Source organism: Drosophila ficusphila, unplaced genomic scaffold (assembly GCF_018152265.1).
Source record: "Drosophila ficusphila isolate 14025-0441.05 unplaced genomic scaffold, ASM1815226v1 contig_791, whole genome shotgun sequence".
NCBI lineage: Eukaryota > Metazoa > Arthropoda > Insecta > Diptera > Drosophilidae > Drosophila > Drosophila ficusphila.
This window is the reverse complement of record NW_025064737.1, coordinates 20357226-20364405: the sequence shown is the minus strand read 5'-3', so window position 1 is coordinate 20364405 and position 7180 is coordinate 20357226. Positions and strand designations below refer to the sequence as shown.

Below are 7180 nucleotides of genomic sequence, written 5' to 3'. Positions count from 1 at the left end.
TTGGCATTTTTTTTGGGGTGGGATTTTCATCTGCACGTGTGTGGTTGTGTGGCTTTTCCTCCGTCGGTTGTTGAACTTTTCGAAGCGTCGTCTGCAGGATTTTTTGCCGTGTGAAAGACGTCTGTCAATTTTATGGCTACTGACCCAGAAAAACGGAATGTTAAAGAAGCCTTTCGATGGCAGGAGATGGAGATGTGTCATAGGTATGGCAAGGATTTGCTGAAAGTTGTACGGGAAAGTCCCCAAAAACGATGGCGATGACATCAGCAGTCGTCACCGCGATATGTAATTCGATTAGGCGCACTTAACGTTTCCCCGCTTCCCCGAATGGAAACCCCTACTGTTCCCATCCTTCATAAGCCACGCATTTTAATTGCGTCAAATAAACAGCAGGGAAGGTGCCTGGTCACGAGCCATCATACAACTTTTTATGGCCTCCCCTCGAGCTGATGGCGTACACATTAAATTAAGCACTTAAAGGTGACTTGATATATTGAAGGACGTTTCTCAAGACGGAAAACACAAGGGAAATCACCTAATCATTAACGGTCGGAATTGTCTTTGGTCAGAAGCAATTATTAAACCTTTATTTGGATTCAAATTATAAAAAAACAATGTTTATATGTTTCCAAGTTTTAAAGGATCTACCAGAATCTACACCACTTTGACATTATTTATGCAACACATGAAATCACCTATCAAATTCCCAAGTGTCCTTTAAGGACTCGCCTGCACAAAGCAGCTTTGCAGGGAATAATACTTTCTAATCCGCACCGGAGATCCGATGACAAACTGCAATCTGAAAATAACTCAATTCGCTCCCCGGGGCCAAAAATTGCAATGCAATTTACCGGATCCGTTGCCAGAAACAACAATAACAATCAGGGAAAAACATGAGAAGGACCAAAAACAAATTGCATGGATTTGCGCTTGAAAAGCCTCCAACAATTCCCCACTCTCTCTCACCTGTCCGATGTCCTTTGCCCTGCAATTTCCACCCGCCGCCCATGAAGTGCATGAAATTTATGTAGACAAGCTGCAGTTGAAGAAAAAACGAAAGAGAGAGAGCGCTGTTTTCATTGAGAAAAATGCCACAAAATGAAAATGCAATGGACGTCAACTCTTTTCGTGCTAAAAGCATATGGCTCAACTTTATTGTTTTTACATTTGATTTTTCCAAAAACGAGCTGCCGAGGGGGTGGTGGGTGGTGTGTGGAAAAGCACTTGCACTGGGCAAAGTGCAGAGGGCCACGGAAAACGCCGCATAAACTCGGTTCTGGGAAAAGTCTATATATCATATATTCGTATGTGCGATTTACGGGGGGTGGCTTTCGCTTCGGTTTTGAGAACTGGAAGCAGCGAAGCTGACTGGAAGGAACCACCCTCGAAAAGAAGCGCCGGTCCGTACACCGGGCAAAAATCTGCTCTAGAAAAACGCATTTCCACCGGCGGGACATAAATCCCGACCGTCAGCAGGGGAAAAGAGAGGAAGACAGAGAGAGAGGGAGATAGACAGAGAGAGGGAGAGAGAGAGAGAGAGACGGGCGAAGCAACCCCCTGAAGTCGGGGGAGATATTTTGCAATTGGAATGCGCGCGCAACCCTCGAAAGCCGACGAAGCCGAAAATCGAGACGATGGTGGCCGCTTCCCTGGGCTGCCTTTCAGTCAACTTTGGGTTTCCGTACGTGCACTTTCTCCCGGACCGATGACGGATCACACGGACCTCGAAAGCGGGCCAGAAACTAACCCAAATCCCTTTTGGATAGCCCCCACCCAAAAACCAAAAAAACAAAAGAAAGCAAGCCCCCGATGTGTTTCAGCCAGTGAACAAAGTGCTGCGAATAAATGATTTCTACAAGCAGAGCAAACCAAATCGGATATATTCCATGGAATCGGACGCTTGCCATTGATATTGTCCTGTCACAGCAGTATTGAAAACTATATTATAGCTTACTGCTGGGTCGGGGCATTAACATTGTTGAGCGTCATTAGCAACGACAGGCGGCGGCGGCAAGGAAAAGCCGAGGAAAACGCACCAAGCTTTCATTCCGGCTTTGTGGAAAACACACACACGCGCACACACACACAACCATTGCGATTGTGTGTGTATATGAGCAACCGGAAAAATCAATTTTCCATTTTTAATTCAAAGCTCACACAGCACAGGACACTCGCACACACGCACACAACGCACGTGCATGTATATATACGGTTATATACGTGTGTGTGTGGTTGTGTCTGTATCGGGCCGAAAAGGGATAAGCAGGATGCTGCAAATTCTGCAGGACGAGCGAGAGGCACAGAGAGCGAAAGGGACAGAGATTGATGGAAAGAGAGAGCAAAAAGAGAGCGCCAGCAGACGGGGATAAATCGCATTTTGTATAGACAAAACGGGGAAAATTAATCAAAATCAATTTAGGAAAATTATAGTCATTAGTTTTTTATGCAGAAAGAAGGAATTATTCAATTTAGAAATTCAAACACTTATTTGCTGGGAGTTTCCGAAAAGGACATCCAAAAAAGAGGCAGTGACCACTCCCTGATTTTTCTCGCTTTTCGTGGGAGTTTTTCTTTGGGCTGAGGAAAAGCCTTAAGGGGGATGCAGAGGCGTACACTTTTTTTGTGGCCCGGAAAATTGTTGCCAGCCCAAAAAGCCGGAAAACTTCTGGGAAATGCCCAAAAGTTGCACCAGAATCAGCAGAGCATCATCATCCTCATCAACCCCTAAATATAATCCCAAATGCATTATCCGGGGAGATTCAAGGGGCCTGCATAAGGATAGCAAACAAAAATCGAAAAAGTTGACAAAGGAAGATGATGAATTGGGAGATTGAGGGACAGGAGCAGCAGGGACAACAGGGACAACGGGGACAGCTGAAAAATGGCATTTAAATGCAGTTCGAAAGGACTGGGTAAATCTGAGAATCCCTAGCCGAGGGTTGTGCTCTCATTCCCTTCAAAATCTCACGTTTCTGCAGTTTGATGACGATGATAATGGCCTAGCTATAGGATTAGCCCACAAAAGGGGGGTGAGATCTGAAATTCGCCGGCCTGATATGCACATGCTGTTGCTATTTGCCACGGCCATTGCCGTTTTGGGCTTATGTTTCTGTCAGCAAGGATCAAAGACTTTTTGGGCGTTTCTCGGCAGATGTAGATGATGTCGGCATGTGTGCGTGTGCGTGTATGTGTGTGTGCCTGTGCTTTGCCTAAATACTTCGAAATTGGCCAAGCGTTTGTTGTGCCCATCAAATTGACAACGCTTAGCCGTGCTTGAGGTAGCCAAATTGATTCTACGAGCAAAGGGGTGACAACGAGGATTGCACTCTGCATCCTTCTGCCATGATTAAGGATTAAGGGTTGTTGCATTTAATATGCAGTGGCGTAAGTGAAGTTGTTTCCGTTTGAAACAAAAATGTCGCAGTTGACATGCAAGCAATGAGTTTGAGTACTTAATTCCATGCGGATTACTCATATACATTTCACAATGTTTCGTTATTATACATTTTTTGTTGTATTTCTTTTACTAATCCGGGCTTGACCGCACTAAATTATCTTTTGACTCTTTAACTTGGTCTTAGTTAGTTACAAAAGAAATATTTAGTTATGATTAAATAATGTATTATTTATTGCCTGCACTTTAAATGGAAAAAATGTATTCAACGTTTACTAACGAAAAAAGCTATGTCCTTAAAAACATATATCTGAAAAGGGTGGCTATTAACCCTTTTTAATGATTAATTACCAAAACAGTATAAAAAACAGGTAAAAGTACTTTTTATAGAAAAAAAAAACCGAAGCTGGTGATAAAAAGTGAGGAAATTACGTTGACCTAAAAATAAAATTGCCAACCAAGTTTGCCGGCATTGCCACATAGACACACACATACACAAATCAGCCAGAGGAGGAAGAAGAAAGAGAGAGAAAAGGACACAGAGAGAGAGAGAGACGGAAGGACACGCACTTGCACTCATGCACTTCAAATATGATGAAAAGGTAAACGTTCAACGCACACAAACGCACGACATCAAGGGACCCGTCGTAAATGGCAGAGGATGTGGATTTGGCAAGGATAAGGAGGATATATATATATATAGGCAAGAGTCCTTTCGGGGCTGGCAGTGCATGTAAATGCGTGGAAGAACTGAAGGGCTAAGGTAAGTGGTTCCCCGTAGCCACCGACGAGTCCTCCACCCACGACTATATGCAAATTGTCGGTGCTTTTGTGGGCTTATTAAGTGCTTGAAAGTGCATTACAAAAAATACACACAGCCGGAAGGTGAGGGGATGCAAAGGGGTGGGAGGAATGGAGGAGCAAGGACCTGCAGCCGGAAAAATGCTTTCAAGTCAACCCACTCGGAAATGAGAACCCGTCGACTGCTGCTCCCTTTTCTCGCTCTCTTACTCAGAATGACAGCATCGAAATGAACAGCTACACAGAGAGAAAAGTGAGTGCTTGGCCCAAAACTATTTTCCAATTTCTTGTCCTTATTACACAATGGGCGGTCTTACACTTGAATTTTAAAAAATGACTCATCGGATAAATGTTTCTTTTATACTTAAACAAAACTAAGGTTTTCCTGAATAAAATATATATTATATTTTTAATTATGCACAAGTTTCCTTTAATGTACCAGTCTAAACAATACCAAACTCTAAACCCTCACCAAACACAGGTATTGCTTACAAAAGTTTGTCCTGCTTTTTGTGTAATTTTGCTAATTAAAAGGTGTGACGAAAGTGGGACCAGCGCCCCATAAAAAGTTTCAAATTACTGAAAGCATCCTTGAACAATAACGTGGCAAGGACAGCTGGCCAGGATCCTAAGACCGCAGCCCAGGCGCTTGCTCATTTGCATAGAATATAGTCACAGGTGAAAGGCAAGAAAGGAAGTCCTTCTCGAAGGAGCAAGGGTAAAAGCGCCTCTGAAGACGCCACTTGAGGTGTTCAGACAAACCAGACATCGCAGCCAAGTGGCCACTTTGGCGTCTGAAGGACTCCGTCGGGCCGGAAATTCCTCTCGGTGTTTGGTCCCTCTCAGGAAAATTAACAAACACGATGCTTGTTAGTAAATAAAAGTAGTTAGCTAAATACCGCGTTTGAGAGCTTTATAACAAAACAACTTAACAAAATTATTATAATTTAAGATAAGGCTACAACTACTACTAACAACATTACATTTAAGCTTAAACTTTGAATTACTTAAATTTTGTAAGAAAGTAATAGATCTGCTTTTAAAGCGTACCAACAAATCAACGATTAAAAAATCATCTTAAGGATATTAAGGACTGTAAAAGCTCTATTGAAAGTACACATCCTTTAAAAACATAAAGCTTTCTGTCTGAGCTTTTTACCGGTCAGAATATTAACTTCAACTGAGCTGAACTTGCACCCAGGACATCGAACCTATGAGAGCTTTCTAAAAAGCTTTTTCTTACAGCTTTATTATTTCGGATAAAGGATAACAAGAGACTTATTTTAACAGGGTCTTAACAGATCAACAAAGACTGTTATTTGTGTCTGTAAAATGTAATTACTAATAATTACTGCCAATATTTTTTTATAAGTATACCAAATCAAATAAAAGTTGATAACTCTAATAAATAAATTATTCATTTTAATTTCCAATACTCATAATAGTTTAAAACCCTACGGGAAGCGCAGTTTCCACAAAAAATAGTTTCCGCTAAGCTTGAAAAGCCAACACAATACAAATTTTAATAAATACTTTGAAGAGACACTTCCTTTGGAAAGCCATCAAATTTGATGTCAACAATCTCACTCAGCCCTAACTGATGTAACAAATTCGTTTATGCCGCTCATTGTTTACCCACAACAGCAACAACGCCACAAAGGCCATGTTCGTATGAGGCACATAAGCCTGAGTCAGCAGATCTGAGGCGACGCATCCTGCTTATGTTCGCAGGATGCAGTGCGACAAGTGCCACTTGAGAAAATGCTTCTTTTTAGGGGTTTGCTGCGAGGCGGGGAAGGATATGCCCGCCTACATGAAGGGTGCACACTCGACTGGTAAATGCTGACACCAAAGACCGGCTCAAGTATTTTGCGGGCAAATAGTCCAGAGGACGGGCACTACCCCTCACCCACTACAGCGATTCCCTTACCCATTACCCTTCACCCCTCACGTATTCTACGTCCTCAACCAGTCTGAATATCCTCGTAATAAAAGTCACTCGAGTGACATTTTTGAGCTTGCGGCCATAAAGTAAAAGGCAAACAAAGCTCAGACTGCCGGAGTTCCTTTTCCAGTCGCTGTTTTTAATCGATTATTGTCGCATTATTGTTTTTTATCCCCCATCTGGCCGATGAAAAACAAATCCTGTCTGAGTGTCGCATTGCAACAACAATGGGGCTTGCTGCAAAAAATGCAAATGCAAAAATCCCAGCACAAAAGATTGTACATTGAACTTGTGCCGTATCACCATCATCTCCTCCCGAAGAGAGGATGTGATTTGGCGGGGGCGAATTGAAATGTCCTCGCATGCTCGTGACATCATATTCAATATACATAATCCCGATAAGAGCGGGGTCTGAGATATGGTTACCTTCGTTTATCTTTCCCCGCCTGAGGGCTCGCTCCTTGTTCACCCTACACAACACGCCTTTCTCGTTGTTTTCGTCACGTTTTGCGATCGGCGATAAACCCAAAGGAAAGCAGCTATGTCCTACGGCAGCTCCTTCGTCCTCGTCGACGTCGTTTCTTATTTCCAGGCAAGAAATGCACGCGCCGGATGTCGTTAAAATGGCGACCGCCGCTTCCGGTGGGCGGAATTCGCGGAAATATGTGAACTTACCTGCAAAGTAAACAAAAGCAAATATGCGAATTTTTGATTAGAACGTTGTTTATAGGCCAGGTTAAGTCAAATGGGCGATGGAGATACTTGGTGTATTTAATATTAAAATAAAGGTTCAATGTTTGACTTAGGCTTACAGTATAAAAATTATATATAACAGTTTCCAGATAAAAAGAACGAAGAAAATAATGGTTTTCCTATACTTTTTACTTGGTTTCTGCAAAGAATAATTGAAATCCCCCAACCGTTTATTTTATTTTTATTTCCTTTTTTTTATGTTTTGGGACTGAACAATATTAAAACATTTAAGACCCATTGACCTATCCCAAAAGAGATTTAACTTTCAGCTTCGTGCGCTAAATGGC

The 7180-nt window shown here is 42.3% G+C and overlaps 1 protein-coding gene across 1 annotated transcript in view; it reads right to left on the bottom strand.

The window, feature by feature from the left end:
- The window catches only part of LOC108095749 (RNA-binding protein P), a 91154-nt gene that overhangs the window by 17390 nt on the left and 66584 nt on the right, over positions 1 to 7180 (bottom strand). The gene's annotated exons all lie outside the window — the stretch shown is intronic.